The 17909-nt window shown below is 42.7% G+C and overlaps 1 long non-coding RNA gene across 1 annotated transcript; it reads right to left on the reverse strand.

The window, feature by feature from the left end:
• Positions 1-861: 861 nt before the first annotated feature.
• On the reverse strand, positions 862-12849 carry LOC143443195 (uncharacterized). Its single transcript, XR_013111960.1, has 3 exons — positions 12752-12849; positions 12237-12324; positions 862-1322 (listed from the first exon to the last, which is right to left on the reverse strand). It is a non-coding gene; the product is annotated as an uncharacterized LOC143443195 (long non-coding RNA).
• Positions 12850-17909: the final 5060 nt, after the last annotated feature.

Genomic DNA, 17909 nt, shown 5'->3' on the forward strand with positions numbered 1-17909 from the left:
CAAGTCACACATGAACACACTTGCACATGCATGAACATGTACACACACACACACACACACACGAGATGAAGAATGAGAAAGGAACACAACGTAATACTCTTCACTTCATCTTAGCCAAAAGACTGTGACCATATCATCTCACAGACCATGAGACCGGCTAGCTATATGAGTCTCTATGCCATTTCTAAGATGTTGATTTTACAATCACAGACCTGATGACCTTAATTTCTCCTAAGGGGGTCCTCTCCATCACCTTCCAGGAGAATTTCTTTTCCATGGGCTCCTACCTCCCAGAATTACTTTCTCTATGCAACCCATTTAAAAAAAAAAATATCACTCCATCTCTTGTCACAAGACAAAAATGTACCTCATATGCAGATCAATCTCATGGGACAGTTTGTCCATTAAGCTCTACCTCCCTGGCATTGCTTTTGAAGCTGGGATTAGATGCATTGGGTGGGCCCCACCTCCTGTCCAGCAAGCTTGCTGATTTCTCTGGAGGAGCTTCTGTGCTGCCCCATGCCGACAGACCCTTGTTTTAGCACTGGCTAATCACTAACATGCTCTGTTAAGTGGGACTCGTAGATGTTGATTGCATTTATTGCATAAATTACTTCATTATTAAAATCAGGTCATTTGAGCCCCCCAACCATTACCATGAAAGCTATTAACATAATTTCATAAGCTAATAAATCAAGCAAAGGAAGAGAATTAAAGGATTCTTGGTGATAAGTGTTTCTTCAGAGATTAAGGAACACAATTTTCCCGTGCATATTTTAACATTTCATGAGTGGATTCACACAAGAACAGAATCTCCTCTCTGCAAATGTAGCTTACTTCATCTCCTCCATCCCTCAGCCTTTAGAGTTTATTTCAAAATTAAGGATTCCCACCCCTTCAAATAACTAAAGCAAATTTCAACTAAGCCTGTCAGTTCTATGTGATATGCTGCCTGCCGACAACATTCCTATTTTCCCCCCTAGAGCACAAAGGCTTTGAGATAGGGAGCAACATTGAGGTAAGGAGAGAAAATACCATGGGTTGGTCGTAGATAATGTGATTTTCATCTAGGTGAATTCCAAACATTTCCGAGTCTTACGAGGTTCCTGCGCAGTTCTAATTATCACTCTAATTACAGCACGTACTGAGGTTAAGTGTTCTTATCAAATGGTGCATTTAAAATGGTTTTTATTCCCAGGATGAATGTAATAGCTGTGATACTGGCCTGCACACACAGAATGGTTCCCTCCGTTCATTTCACTAGCCAGATTGTGGAAGACGCTGAGGGTCAGAGCCATCATCTTCCTGGGCGATGACGTTGCCTGGAAACGGAGATAGGTTCCAGCGTAAATTAGACTCTAACAACTTCATCCTGTGTGTGATTTGGATAATGTTTTTAGCAAATAGCAATGGATAGATCAGAACTGAAATCTGGAATGCTGTGGGGTGAGCACATTGTGTTTTATAGGTGAGCCTAGACGATGGGCACTCCCTGTGTGAACGAGGAGTGACCACACCTAGCCTGCCTACTGTCTCAGAGACTTCCAGGACTTTCCCCATGCTCCAGCCTCTCCTGTCTGCCTCCTTAAAACTCTTCACCTGAGTCTTGACACCCTTAAAATAAAACACATAGAAAGACACTTCTCACCATGGTGTGGAAAACTCCGTGGACCAATCTGTTCTTATCTCAGGATTTCTTTACGGTTCTTTAATAGCACCATTTCCGTCCTGTGACTCTGACACTCTGCTCTGTTCTCTGAATACATAAACTTCCTTCTTTCTTCAGCTCTTACCCTAGAGCCATTTCCTTCAGGAAGGCTTCCATGACATCACTGATAAGATCAAAGCTTTCTGACCTGTGTTGAAGCCATGTTTGTCTCCTTTGTGTATTTTCCACAGTTACCATTTTAAATTCCAAAGTGTGGTTATATAAAAATCATGATCATGTTTCCAAAGTTAAATATATATATATATATATGCATATATATACACACACATATATACACACATATATGTGTGTATGTGTGTATATGTGTATATGATATATATATGATGTATATATGAATATGTGTATAATGTGTGTGTGTATGTGTATATGTGTATATGTGTATATATGTACATGACAAAAACTAGTAGACAATCTTCATACATATATGAAGCAGAAAATCTGAGTTAACTAATTTTTCGACTTTTTTTGTCCCATTTCTTCTTCCTTTGGAGGTAAATATTGTTTTCCACTTTCAGAACCACCACCCCCTTCCCACTGGTCACACATAAGGTAACGCAGTACACACTCTAGATCATGATTCTACCCCACTTTAACTCTGGAGCACCATCTACATCAAAACATAAAGATTCTTCCCTCCTTTTGGTAGCTGAGTTATAGTCCACTGTGCATCGGCACTGTTTGTGAAGCCAGCTTTGTATACCAGCTGTTAGTTTGCTTTTGGTCTTTTACTGTGAAAAAACATAGATACATGTGTGCGTGCATGCGTGCGTGCGTTCGTGTGTGAGTGTGTGTGTGTGTGAGTGTGCGTGTGTGTGCGTGTGTGTGTCTGTGTGTCTGTGTGTCTGTGTGTGTGTGTTTCTGTGATACAGCAACTGAGAAAAAACAAGTCAGGAAAGAAAGGGTCTATTTTGGTTTAGTGCTCCAGAGAGGTAGAGTCCATCATGGTGGAAAGAACATGACCCTGGCTGGAGTGACTGATCACATCTCATCACCATACTGGAAGGAGGGGATGGGAAGAGGAGAGAGAACAGTGAGCCATGCTAGAAACCCTCAAAGCCTGTCCCCAATGGTGTACGATGGTGTACTACCTTCATCAAGGCTAAAGTTTTTATAACCTTCCTTTCTTGGGGTTTTATTTGCTGTCATAAATACCACACCAAAGGTAACTTGGGGAGGAAGGGGTTTATTTCATCTTACAACTCTCAGGTCACATCCATCACTGGGGGAAGTCTAGGCAGTATCCTGGAGGCAGGAACTAAAGCAGAAGCCAAGGAAAGTTACTTGTTGTTCCCCATGGCTTCCAAAGCCTGCCTGCTTATCCCATCCAGGACCATGAGACCAGGCAGGGAACTACTCCCCATGGGCTAGGCCCTCCTTCATCAGTCATTAACAAAGAAAGTGGCCAACACCAGAAGGCGAAAGAACAGATGCTCCAATGTCTTGTAGTAGAGGTAGTGTCCAGGTGTTCAGAGGTCTCTATAAATTGGCTAAGGTTTAGAAGCTATGCTTTGTGCTTCTCACAATTATAGTTAACTCAGTCATTCTGGATTTCTGACGGGGTTGAAAACTTGTAGTCTCATAGCCAATCCTGGCTATTTACCTCGAGAGAAAAGATTTGAGTGGTTGGTTTTCAGCTGACATTCATTCTAAAGCCAAGGAAAAAGCCAGGTTCAGAACTAAGTGTTTTAGTTAGGACAGATGACAGAGGTTCTGGTTAGTCAACAAAATGATGGACTGGGTATTAGTACTATCTTGTACCTCACTGGTACAAATAGGCATAATTATGCTCTAAATGTATTTTGAGAGAAAAGTTTTATTTTAACAGGAAGGGTGCTATGTAGGAGGAGCTAAGGTGGGAGGAGTACTGAGAGGAAGAGAAGGAGTAAGAAGAGGAGGAGAAGAAGGAGAGAAGAATCTGGGTGATGAGAGAAAGAGGGGCAAGACAGGGAGGCAGATGTTCACATATCTTCACCAGTCAAAGACAGTTGATATATCTAGGTTGGGTAGTGAGTTACACCTCTGATTGAGCATTATCAAACTTAAAAAGCCTTTGATTAACATTTTTTAAAAAGTGTATAAATGCAAAAAGGAAAAGGGGGCATGGGATAGGGGCTTTCTAGGGGGGAGAATGGGGAAAGGGAATGGCATCTGAAGTATAAATAAAATATCCAACAAAAAAAAGAAAATCAAAAAAAAAAAAAAAAAAAAAAAAAAAGAAAGGAAATGGCCAACAAAAATTTCTCTATGGGCCAATACGATGGTGACTCTTTATTGAGATTCCTCTTCCCAGATAACTCTAACTTGTGTCAAGTTGACAAAAACTAGCCAAGGCACTTCCATCTGGGATTAGTGTTCAAATACATGACATGAACCAATGAGTAACATTCTTCATTTAAATCACACAACAGTATGTGTTTACCCATATGTCCATACACATCCATGTTGTTCTGCAAATATGCATTCTACATGTAGACAATATATGCATTACTAGGATTGATTTGCAGGGTCAAAAGATATATACATCATAAAATATGACATAAATTTTTAAATGATAACTACATTAGACTCTGACATTTTACTTTCTCTGTCACTGTAATCATGGCATTGCCACCAGAACAACATAAGAGTTGAGATTCATTTGGGCTCACAGTCCAGAAGGTTTTAATCTATCACAGCAGGGTAGGTCTGGTAGAGCAGTTCATGGTGGCAGGAGCATAGGATGGGGACTGTTCACATCGGAGCAGATAAGAAATTAGAGGGTGGGAGGAAGAGAGAGAACACAACCACAGTGAGTGTAGCATTCAAAAGCCTCCCCCAAGTGTGTCAGCTTAAGCCCCCAACTCCTAATAGTTCCACAGTTTTCTGAATAGCACGTCCATCTGGGAGCAAATGTTCAAAACAGGAGCCTAGGAAAGATACTTCAGATTCAAAGCAGAGTATGTTTTTCTTGGAAAGGGTGTGCAAAGCCTTCAGTCTCCCATAGTAAGATATCTTTGAAGAAAGAAATGTACTAGTTTTTTGTTTTGTTTTCTAATCCTGAGTGTTCTTCAGGAGGTCATTTCTAAGGCATCTATGGAATTCATGAGAAATTTTTATTTTAATTTAATTTGTAAAAGGCTCCTAGGAGGTTGGCAAGTTGTCTAAAATATGTAAGAATCAGTGCCATGTGACATTGTATTTTTACCTTCATGAAAACATCTACGTACGCTTCTAAATGGGCACAATTGAGTGTATGTATGTGTCTGCATGTGCACACACGTGCACATGCCATCACATGCTGCTGTCAAAAGAGAGGCAAAGTGGTCAAAACTGAATGATGAGGCGTTAAGGACCCCTCTCCTTCATCAAGCCGGTTACTCAACAGCTTCGACACTGGTGGCTTCGAAGTTAGCACTAAAGATTGACTGAAGATGGGACCACCATGCATCTGGAAGCTATGACAAGCAGGATAGTACCACCAACAGCAGGGTGAGCTGGGAGGACCACAAAAGCATCAGTGAAGGCAGAATGTAACAAACAGGCAATCCGAATCCAGACTAGCTAGACTTAGACCATATAAAAAGTGGACTTGAGTAGCCAAGGCTCATGGTTTCTCTACCAAGGAATTAATTGTTGATGGCAATGCACATACTAAATGTTGGGGGATATTTGCTCACATTGTGAAGCCCGCAATTGTGTTGTTTACCAAAAAAACCTGTTTTTGTATGTGGTGTGGCTCAGTCTTAGTACATTCCCTCTAGCTAGAATACAGACTAACCCTTAGTACTCACGTTTAATCCCAAATCATGAAGGTAAAGTTAGCTTGTAGAAGGAAGCATCCATGTTTGAAAGTGATGTCTAGTTGAGTGGCAGACAAAATGACAAATCAGAGAAAGATTTGACAGGATAGGGTACACCCAACTCTCAGGAAAACAGAGAGAAAAGAGGGGCTACTTAAGAGAGTAGCACTGAAGAGGAGACAGTTTTACTGGGACAGTTGTAGAGAGACAGGCTGCAAAGAGAGGAAGAATGGGTGAAACATTAAGAGGAAGTCAGAACATTAGAACAGATTAATAGAGTTGGTTTGAGACCAAGCAGAGCAAAGAGTCAGAGGCTGAGGGAAGCCAGATTGAATCAGTCATCTTGAACAGAAGTTTGAGCCAGAACAAATGAGTTGGATCAGCCAGCCAGAGATCAGAAAGAACTAGGAAGGGGTGAGCTTATTCAGCATCAAGTCTCAGAGGCCGAAAACATTCTAGACCTGGATAAGATTGTATGGAAGTCCTAGCTTCCAGTACTAGGCCTAGGTTAGCAGATGGATGCAGTAAGCCTCAGAGGTGACAATTACATCTCGAGAATGAAAGTTACTTTTACATTAAAATAACTGTGGCAACAATCTCTCCTTATTTGAGCTATCCCAATCTGGCATTACCCCACAAAGCAAACTACCCAAGAAGACTCTTTCTAAACTGCATCACCTGGGCATTGCACACTGGTGAAAAGACAGAAGTCCAACTAGGACAGGGATTTGTGCAAACAACCCAAGCAGTCACTTTGACAACTCTTTCTCTTCAGTGTCTTGTTTTACCTGCCCACCTAGTCTGCTCCCTAGCAGAAAAGCTGGTTGTGTGTGGAAAATGGGCTCTTGTGAATGGAATATCTGTCTTTACCATGAGCTCTGTGATACAGGAAATTCGTGGGAGAAATTAAACTATCAAATTTTCAGCAAAGAAAGCAACAGAAACAAAACTTCTTCCAAGGCTGTGTGGCTCTGGTTGTGAAAGGCAAGATTCTGTACGAGGTTCTTTGTTTAAAGACATAGCAGTGTATCTACAGTGCCCTGCTAGATAGAGTGGGGCTACAGGCTAACATCTTGGTGGTACTAATGATGGTTCCCCAAAGCACGGAGTTCTTCCATTCCTTTCTATGAAAGCTTTCTGTGTCCTCTTTCCTGTGTGCAGTTATGAATCTTATACAACAGAGTGGGCCACTGCCCCCCCCCCCTTTCCCTAGGTCTCTTTTCTCACCTGCTTATGGAAATCACCTATCTCAAAATCTCAGATTTTTACTTGTATATGTAAGTAATCCAATCTCCTCATTTGCAAATGAGAAAAGTCGAGGTTTTAGGATAAGATTGTTGCCCACAGTCATGGCCAGCTGAGGTTTTATGAAGTACCTTCGATCCACTTATGTGTTGGTGGAGGAGATTAAAGAGAGCAATTTTCTTTCCCCTCTCTCATGTCCCCAGATTATTCCAGATGAGGCCTCTTTGAATGGTGAACACAGTACGGACAAGTACGAAGAAGTACAGCTGTATCCAACTTATCAGACAGTGGTTTTGGCTTTTTGTTGGTTTGGGTTTTTTTTTTTTTTTTCTCTTTCCTTTCCTGTCTCATCATTATTCATTCTTTCTCACTTTACCTGTCGGCTTTTGGTGCCTGGGCTGAACTGGTCGTTCTTTACACTGGGTGTGTGTATGTGAAAATGTCATGTGTTAACAGTTAATTAGTAGAGTTTCAAGAAGCTAGCCTTGGTAATGCACCCAAGCCTCTGTGTGTCAGCCATGTTGGAAGCCACTGCTGCTACATGATTGGGAGCACTGGGAGAAGGGTTCTGAAAAAGAAGCTAGCATCATTGCTCTGGAACTGCCAAGTTACTGGGTTGGTGTGGGGGCTGATCAGGTTACACTGCTGAAGGTGCTTGGATACTCAGGATACCTCTATGGATACCTACATGGGACAAACTGATGGCCTTTGAAAGGACAGAAAAAAAAAAAAAAAAAGCAGTGGGCTAAGACAAAGAGGCTGACCTTGTGGCACTTAAAATCATATATAGTTAAACTTTTGGTCCTTGGAATTACCAAATAGCTTGGGGTTTTTTTAGGGGGAGAAGGCAAATATCAAAAGCATGATTAATAAAACAGAGAGGTTATAAAATCCATGTATTCTGGTTTGATTTAGTTGGTTAGTTCATTGGTTGATTTTTTTTTTCTTTTGAGACAGGATTTTAAGTAGCTCAGGCTGGCCTCAGACTTGCTATGTACCCAAGGCTAAGCATGAGCTCTTAACTGTCTTGGCTCACCTCTCAAGTGCTCCAATTGTACATGGGCCCCACTATAGCCAGCGTTAAAATCCACATCTTCTGTACTTAATTTTTCTATCCAGCCAGTGTCAGGATAACATGCAAATAAAAACAATGTTTTATGAGAGAATTCTCAGGAAATGTGTATTTCATCTTCATTGAAATTGGTTATGATAGAGGATTTTTCAACTATAGATTTAGGAAATTTAGAATAGGAAGTGAGCTTGACTACCTAGCTTCAATTTCCATGAGGAAAAGAAACTCGGTGCATTTCAAGTATTTAGCTCCAGCTCAATATGCACAGGCTTGTGCTTAGAGATGTTGGGATTAATGCTTGGGCCTGTGATTCCTGGGGTACAGCTTAGGGCTCAAACAGTTTATACAAATGTTTCACTGAGCACCTATTCTGGACCAAGAAAATCAAGCCCTTCTTACATTCCTCTTTAGAAATTGCCCCTGGGTCCCTACCACTTTTATTCCAATAGAGAAATGTCTAAGCTCTTGTCTCTCGTGTTTAATGGAAGCTAATGGACACTGATTGTCATGCAGAATGCAAAGAATATAATTAGTTCCGCGATTACTCAGTGCTCCTGAAAGACAAACCAGAGGGACCTCTAACTAACCATAGCAAATTCAAAAAATGATTACACCTCCAATTCCTCTCAGTGGCATCCTAAGACTTGGCAGAAAAGTGGAAAAGTACACGAGTCAGAACTACAAGGGAAAGAGGAAGCAAAAGCATACCAGAGGCTAAATACCAGGCAGATGGGCAATGTCTGACTTAGTAGATAGAAGGCTAACATGGGAAGAGTCTGAAAACCAAAAAAGCCAAAAAGCCAAGCTGAATGAAATGACTGAGCTCTGGAATGCTTCAGCAGTGGAGGCACCAGACTCCTTAGCAGGGTGTGGAAAGAAGAGAAAATGAGAAGATAGAAGCTGTCTTAGGAGTAGTTTGATCTTCAGTTCCTGCCCCGCCCCCCAATACACCCATGATATCTGGCAACACTGGGGACTCTCCCTTCCCTGCTTGGCACAGGACTGGAGGCTTATTCTCAAAAGAGGTTGACTGACCAGCAAAGTCACAAGCTTGGAAACATTGGACAGAGCTTAGGGCATTTGAAAATAAGGGCACTGAAGAAGCAGTGGCAGAGCAAAGAGCCTCCATCTCCTCTTGCTTTTGGGATGCTAGCAGCTAGGATGAAGCATGCAACTGTGAGAGGAGAGGGGTGCCTGGAGAGTTCCACTGTGTGAATGTAAATTGTCTCCCTTAGACTCCTGTGTTTAAACACTTTGTCTCTAGATGACGGCTGTGTTTGTAGAGACTGTGAGATCTTTAGGAAGTAGACTTCCCTGGACGAAGTGGGTCACTAAGAGGTAGGCCTTGGCACTTACAACCTGGCTGTACTTCCTGGCCCACTGAGATGTGAGCAAGCAGCTTTCTGTTCTCACTGCCATTTCTATCAGCAAATCTCATTGCATGTCTTCTTCATTGTGGTAAACTGTACTCTCATACTGAAGCCAAAATAAACCCTCCCTTTCTTAAGTTGCTTCTTACCAGGTGATTGGTCACACTGACACAGAGTAAACACATACCCACAGTGAGGTACACGTGTGAGTATACCCCTGAGGATGTTTCTAGAGAGGTATTCAGTAGATGGAGTGTGTGGAGTGATTCCATGCTGATGATGGATGGCACCATCCCATAGTGTAGGGGTCAAAACAAAACAAAGGGTGCAAGAGAAAGCCCACTAAGTACCAGCTTTCTTCTTCCTCCTGCTCTCTGGCTATCATGACACCAAGGGCCTAACATCCTCCTCACCATGATGAAACAAACCATCTGAAGGTGCTCACTAAAATAAATCCTTCCATCTTATGTTTTTTTCTTTAAGGTATCTTGTCACAGAAGCATGAAAAGTAGCCCGTATAGAAAACCAGTAGCCGAGGAGTGGGAGTCATTGCCGTGACTAAGCCCCATCAGGTGGTTCTTAGGCCTCCGGAATCAGAAAAGTGGAGGAGTTTGGTGATACAGGCTAGAAAACCCCACAAGTCTGGAAGCTCTGATTAATGGAAATTCTAGTGGATGCTTAGAAGGCAAGATTGATGGTAGAAATGCAGATGATGACAGAGGCTCAGGTGGGAACAAGGATTCTACAGGGAATTGGACAGGAGGTTGTTCATGTTGCCCTTTGGCAAAGAATTTACCTACACTTTGTATATTTCTTGGTGTCCAGCTGAGTTTAAAAGTGGTGGACTAATTAATGCAACAGAGGGCATTTCAAGACAGTGCGCTGAAGCTTTGGCATGGTTATTATTGCCTGCTTCTACCCAGGTTTACAGTAAGAATGAGGAGTAAAAATCAAAGCAAAGAAGATGGAAGAAGACAAACAGGATGACCACAAAAGGGAGGAACTGGAAGCTGTGAACAAGTTCAGTGTCATTGTTGAAGGTATTAGGGCCACTGAAGAGAAGTGAAGCACTTTCTGCTGGGGGAGTAAGAAAATAGCTAGAAACCAATTATCGCAGGGCACGGGATAAAATTTACACGAAAGATGTCCAGTGAGAAGAGAGAGCCATGAGGACATCCTGGTTGCACAGATCTGCCTATGGAAATATTTCCTGGGTTTAGACACCCAGCCACTCAGAGATCCTTTACAGCCATGGTCCATGGGGTTCTGACTACCACTCAAGCTGGTAGAAGACTTTGGCATCCATAATCCATGGAGTGCTGATTTTACAGACATTCAGAATGCAAGAGTCACAGGATTATGAAGATTTCCACTCATATTTTAAGGAAGGGCCTGGAGACTATGACATTTGTAGAAGAGACAGTCTCTCTTTGAGAAACTGTAACTAAGAGATTTAAAAAGCTGAAAAGTGAAGCCTACGCCACAGTAAAGATCAAAGGAAATTGGAGACACTAGGAACATGGATTGTCTGCCAATAAGAGAGAGCTTCAGGCAATGAATGCAGCCAGCTCAACTAAGAGGCAATATAGGCTACAAGTGTCCAGGCCATAAGGTAAAGATAGTCAACTCAATTGGAGCTCCTGTCACAATACCACATGTCACAGACACTGGATATGGAGTTACAGAACTAAATGTTTGCTCTGCTGGGATTTGTCTTACTTTGAATTAACCATTCCTTGCTGTTCTCCTGATTGTTCCTTAAGAGATGAGAATACAGGCTTCAGTGGATGGCCCCCACATCCGTGAGTATATGGGCAGTGCAAACCAAACTTGGTGGGATATGTGAGGTATAAAGAGGGAGGGGGAGGGGGAGAGAGGCAGAGACAGAGACAGAAACAGAGATAAAGACAGAGACAGACAAACAGAGAGAAGGAAAGAGAATGTGAAGTTGTGAGGGAGTAGAACAGTAGAAGTGGATCATGGAGAAGTCAGGAGGAGTAGTTAAGGGTAAATATTATTAAGTATATCATATGCATGCATGAAATTCTAAAAGAATTAACAAAATACTGTATTTAGATGTGTATATGTGTTAAGCAGGGGTATAGAAGAACAAAGTTTTAAAACCTAAAAACAAAACAAAACATAACAAAAAAAAAAAAAAAACAGTTTTAAGGAAAAGTTATAAAAGTATAGTACCCATAAAGAATATTCAAGAGGTCGCCGGGCAGTGGTGGCGCACGCCTTTAATCCCAGCACTTGGGAGGCAGAGGCAGGCGGATTTCTGAGTTCAAGGCCAGCCTGGTCTACAGAGTGAGTTCCAGGACAGCCAGGACTACACAGAGAAACCCTGTCTCGAAAAACCAAAAAAAAAAAAAAAAAAAAAAAAAAGAATATTCAAGAAGAGTCTCAGAACAGAGTATAAAACCTAAAATATTGGGAGAGTGTGTGTACTACAGCATGAAGACCTTTACTACAACACTGTTGTGTTTGTTTTCATAACTGCAGTAATAACCATGCAATTCTGAAACATCTAGAGAAGATAATCTGATTCCCTGCAAAGGATCAGGTCTCTTGGTGACCCTAGAGGCCTTGCAAAAGCACTGACATTCCTACCTAAGAAGTCCCAGGCCAGCCATCAAGCAAGTATGCAAGTGGAACGAGCATCTGCAGACACCCTCAAATGAACAGGTCTAAAAAATCCCTCCTATGCAAAATTTTCTGGAAGGGGTGGTCATCCACCATGAGAAGGAAAGGGTGCCGTGAGCTAAGAAGCAGGACCATGCACATAAATGAGAACAAGGAAAGACATCTTTGGAGTGCCAGTGTGGGGTGGCCAAACAGTAAGGTCATAATGAGGACAGGATGATCTAAGGTAGCTGCTGTGTGTGGTGGGGGAGCACTATGATCACTCACCAAATATCCATGCTCTTAAGAGAGCTAATAACGGCTCAGCGGGCCTGAGCACTGGCTGCACAAGCATGAGGACCTGAGTTCAAATCCCTAGAACCCATATAGAAAACCCAGTGTGCTTATACACATACCTGTGACCCCAGTGTGGCGGGTGGGTGGAAACAGGAGGATTTCTGGGACTTGCTGGCCAATAGCCTAGCTCCAGGGTCAATGAGAACCCTGTCTCAAGAGAATAAGGTGAAAAGTGATGGAACAGGATGCATGATATCTTCTTCAAGTCTGCATGTACTCTCAGAGACCTTTCTTCTTCTCCATCTCCCTCTCCCACCCCCCTGTGTGTGCATGTCTACTCTTCTAACCTTTCCTGTCTGTCTGTCTGTCTGTCTGTCTGTGTGTGTGTCTGTCTCTATATCTCTCTCTCTACAACACACACACACACACACACACACACACACACACACAGTATTTACTGCAGAGCGTGGAGCTCTCTGGCTTTTACAAAAAGCCAAGAAACAGAGAACTTAGAACAATTATTTACTTTGGCAACTGAAGCAGAAATCTTTATATAGGAGAAAATAACAATTGTAGTCATTTTGAAGCCCAACAATAAGCTAACATTTATGACTGTAGCCGGGAAAATACTGACTTGGCTCATATGGTGATGAGGTACTCCAGCTGTGTGGACAGGATGGCGGTAGGGAAGCACAGTGTGTGTCGTCAGTCACCCGGGCCCTCCACACTGCAGTCAAGTACTTTGGATCAAAAATATTATTTTAGTTACATCTGTGCTAAATGATTACAACTGCTTCTCCCCTCCCCCCATTAATACAATATAACAACTTTTAAGTAACATTTACATTGTGTTAGATATCAAAGGAGTGAAAAGGTGACTTATGTATTCATCAGAGACCAGCACGTTGACTCAGATGACCTCAATTCAATTCTCAGAACCTACATGGGGTGAAAGGAGAAAACCAACTCCTGCAAGTTGTCCTCTGACCTTTACATACATGACATAGTGTACACATGTTCCCATGCACATACACAAAGAATATATAAAATGTTAAAAAATTAAGTAAAGTATCCATTAAGGTATGCATAGATTACATGGAAATTGCATGTGTTTTGTATGAGAAACTTGGCATGCCTTGATTTGGGGACTTAGGAGCAACCTAGAACTAATCCCTCCTAGATCTTGAAGGACAGTGTGTGTGTGTGTCCGTGGTGGTGTGATAGATTACAAAAGCAGCCATGATTCTGTGTCCTTTGCAATGATACCTGACAGCATCTCCTGTCAAGAGATGGAATGTAGTTTTTATTCCCTGTTTTTGGCCACAGAAGGGATGCATCTGAGGCCAGCCCTCAAGAACCTGTACAAATTTCCGCTTCCATCTTGTAACCTTACCATCCTGTGAGTGAGCAGGCCTAGCAGAGTCCATGGCAGGATGAAAGGACACAAGAGGTAGGAATGAGTCACCCCAGCTGGAGCTACTTAGGCCAGCCAGACTTGAGCCAACCCAGTAACCTCACAGCTGCACAAATGCAATGCGCTCAGCCAAGACCAGAAAAATCATCCTGCCCAGCCAAGCTCAAACTGCTGATCAGCAGGATTGTGGGTAAATAAATGGTCCCCTTAAGCCAATAAGTATTGAAGTGGATTGTTACACAGAAAACACCAATTGATACTGAACGTGTGTGTGTGTGTGTGTGTGTGTGTGTGTGTGTGTGTGAAGATGCTGAGTTAGTAAAGCTAAGCTCTTGTGTTTTGCAGTGAAAACTATATCTAAGTCAGAAGACATGTGACAAGGTAAAGGCCAAAGCAGTGACACGATTTTCTAGTGGATGATCCCAAGAGTCATGAACCCAGAGCTGGGAGGGACAGAATTATGGACTGTTCTTTGTGATTAGAGGTCCTGTAGCCATGTCCATTAAGGAAACAAACAAACAAACAAACAAACAAACCCAACATACATGCTTCATTTTGATGTAGCAGAAAATTAAGTAGAAATCAAAAGAAAAACTAACTAAATGCCCAAACAATCATAGGAAGCCAGTGCTCAGCAGATGACACTGCCAGGAGCAGTCATGTGGCCAACACATGCCCCAGGGCCAGAGGAATTTCCAGCTCAGACATTGCCACAACTAACCCAGATTTCCCTTTTGATTAGTATTCAGACTTCACGCTTGCATGCTTTGCAGTTGGTGCACAGTGAAGGGAACTGAAAAAGGGGTGCATGGAAAACTTGGATGCAGAGGGTCAGACACTGCAGGTGTTCTGCACGTTGGTAGTCTCAACTCAGCAGTCCAGTGAGGACCACAGGCATCCAAAACCGTAATGGAAAGCTGGCTGCACCCAGTGAGGAATTGGAAAAAGCAGTCATTAAAAATGATTCTATGGCAACATTATTGAGTTGGCATTGAAGAAAAGTGGGGCAAACCAGCAGACTGAAAGTAGTGAAGGACACTGGGAAGACGAAACAGACAACACACACACAGAGGGGGTGAGAGGGAGGGAGGGAGGGAGGGGGAGAGAGAGAGAGAGAGAGAGAGAGAGAGAGAGAGAGAGAGAGAGAGAGAGAGGAACAAAACAGACAGTGAATGACAAAGACAGTCAACCTGACTATCCTCTGGGCTGATAAAATGGCTCAGCAGGTAGAGACACCTGCCTCCAAGCTAGAGGACCCAAGTTCAATCCCCATGCTCCACATGGTGGAGAAAGAAAACCAACTTCTCTTGTTCCATGCTACAAGCATGTGTGCAGACATGTATGCAGTCGATAAATAAACTAAAAGTTCATTAAATAACTGTTGTCACTCTCATGTCCCCAATACCACTCTCTATGCTTTAAGTTTAAATGTGTTTTCTCTCTGAAATGATTAGTTTTCAGTAATTATTTGCTTATATTTTAGGTTCCCTCTCCCATCTTAGATGAGAAATGAATTTGGGACATGGTACAGAAAACAAAACATGGTACTGTCTCGTTAGTCAGAATAGACTAGGGTGTGCCACTGTAGGGAAAACTTGAAAACCTTTAGGACTTCAAATCCCAGGCCTGGGATACAGTGGGCCTGCAAAGCGCCTTTAATTATCCAGGTGCCTCAAGGATTCAGGCTGCTTTGTGCTGTCATTACCAGTTTTCTCAAAGGGGCTCAAGGTGGCATGCATTCCTTCTGTTTGTACTTCAATAGTGAAACCCGGTCTAAATTCACGAGGCTGGGAGGTGTTATCTGACCACAGACTCAGAAGGAATCTAGTATAACCTAACTCAGTAGTCTCTCTGTTCTTCAAACAGAGCATTCTTAGACTTATCTTTGCCCTGAGTAAGCTTTTCCTACAGGTTTTACCTCACAAATTTATTATGCTTTAAAGGCGAGGGGTGAATCTGGGTAGAGCAGGAGAGGCTGGGAGGTTATATGAGGTCCTAACGTTATGTAAAGTAGTGTGTGTGGCTTTGGGGGTTTTTTTCCTCCTGTGGTTGAGCAGCACAGCACAGTATTTGCAGAGCAATCCTGGTTTTCCTTAAGTGGTTTCTATAACGAGGTCATTTTCATTCACCAATCACCAGCCAATTTATTTCTGCTTACAAGTGGTCTTATGTGTGCCTGAATTTTGAAAGTTGAGAGTTTAGGGAAACTCCACCTTCTGGGTGTTGAAGCAGGGACCCTAGCTGCCCTGGAAATAAACTGGGTGCAGGTGCTTTCTTTTCAGAATCCCAAATGAGCAGTTGCACCTTAAATGGGGAGAAGGCATAGAGATGTAAATGGGTGGAGGAGGGCAGGAGGCTTCCACCTGTTGGGGACTGAATCCAGTTCTTGGCAGGGGACTTCAGTGACAAGAGCTTCACTCCCCCTTTGAACATAGAGAACAAACAGAAGAGAGCCCCAGATGTTCATCCAGAGTGCCCAAACTCTCATCCACCACCCCTAACTTCTCAGGGTATCACATCCAAATATAGTTATTACATTCTTTCTAAAGTGCAAAGAGCCAGGAAAGCTGAGCTCCTGAGGACTGTGTCACTGTGGAATAAGGCAAAGCTCGTGGCTAGTGAACCCACTGAAACCAAGCACATTTTCAAAAGCGAAGCAATTACTGGGTTAGGGCTAATTTTGTCCCTTTTTTTTTCTTCGTAATTTTTTCTTCTTGTGTTGGAGTGTGTGTGTATGAGAGAGAGAGAGAGAGAGAGAGAGAGAGAGAGAGAGAGAGAGAGAGAGAGAGAGAGAGAGAGAGAGACCCAAGACATGGAGAGAGACCTCTTGCACAAGGCGCTCATGTATGCATGGGTGGAGACCTGAGGATAGCCTTAGGCGTTTTCCTCAGGGCACTGCCACCTCCTTTGAAACAGGATTTTTCATTGGCTTAGAACTCACCAATTAGAGTAGACCACTTAAGTCCCAGGGATTGGCCTGTCTCTGCTTCTGCATGACGGAAGTTGCAAGTTCATGCCACAAGTTCGCAGATGTTGTTTTGCTCCTTTGACATGGTTTCTAGGGCTTGAATTCAGGTCCCCATACTCCTTAGACAAGCCCTTTACCAACTGTTTGTCTCACCTGTTCTCTTCCAATTGTTAACTTCCCGAAATGACAGGAAACACTCAGGCACAAACTTTGTTGCGATGAGCCACTTACCCTTTTTTTTTTTTTTTTTTTTTTTTCATTTTGAACCCTAGAATGTTTATCATGGAACTAACCAACCAATCTTTATAAATAGCAAAGTCTTTCATCTAGGATTGATGTGGTTTGCCGTGAACATGTGTCGTGGCTCGTCCGATCCACAAGCATGCGTCTCAGACTACAAACCGTCTATTAGGGGCCTGGAGAATACCCCAAGCTCTCCCCCATCAGCATCTGAAAGAGTGTCTGAGCCAGGCTTTTCTGTATGCTCTTCTTTGCTTCCATGTTGCTTTTTCCCACACCACAACTGGGATGCATCTGATGTCAAGCGCTTTATATTTCAAATAACAGTGTCTGTACTGACTACCACATCACGCACGCCGCATCACGTAAGGGGAAATTTCAAGGCTTGTCCAACGTCGAGCGCTTAAAAAAAAATTCTTAAAACTTATTTTTACTTTGTGTTTTGTGTTTGTGGTCATGAGCACCACAATGCTCACGTGGAGGTCAGAGGACAATTTTCAGAAGTCAGTTCTGTCCTTTTGCCAGGTGGGTCCTCAGGATTGAATTTGGGTTGTCAGGCTTGGTGGTAGGTGGCCTTACCTGCTGAACTGTCTCATCAACCTGAAGCTTTTAATGCTGATTTAATGGTGATTTCTCTAGACTGGGGTTTCTGAGTTTCGGCACTATGGAGGAAGGCTGCCCTGGGCATTGAAAGGCATATGGATCTATGTTTTGAACCTCTGCCACCTAGACACTAGAATCACCTATTCCTCTCTATTGTTTCCTGAACTTGCACGACCATCCAGCTCCTTTGGGATTTGGGGGACTTCTGTGAGACTAAATGGAGAGAAGATAGAGAAAATAAAAATAAACAAAAACTTGATGAAGGGCTGTGAGAAGCAGAATACTTCCAACCAGGAACTCAAAGCAATATGGAAGTGTGTCAGATGGTTGACTTCTAGATATCTGTGTCTGAGGTGGTATCCATCTAAAAGAGCCCTCCTTCACATAGTCATCTGTTTTATTACTGGGTATAATTGTCACATATGCTTAAAACCTCAAGAGTAAGTTTGATGATCTACGATTTGGGGGTGCTTGTGGCCTACTCTCTTATTTAAGAGGGTATGTGATGGGGGAGACAGGAGGTCCTCTGTGTTTCCCTTGTGAGTCTGTCTCCAGATCAGGAAGATG

Source organism: Arvicanthis niloticus, chromosome 8 (assembly GCF_011762505.2).
Source record: "Arvicanthis niloticus isolate mArvNil1 chromosome 8, mArvNil1.pat.X, whole genome shotgun sequence".
NCBI lineage: Eukaryota > Metazoa > Chordata > Mammalia > Rodentia > Muridae > Arvicanthis > Arvicanthis niloticus.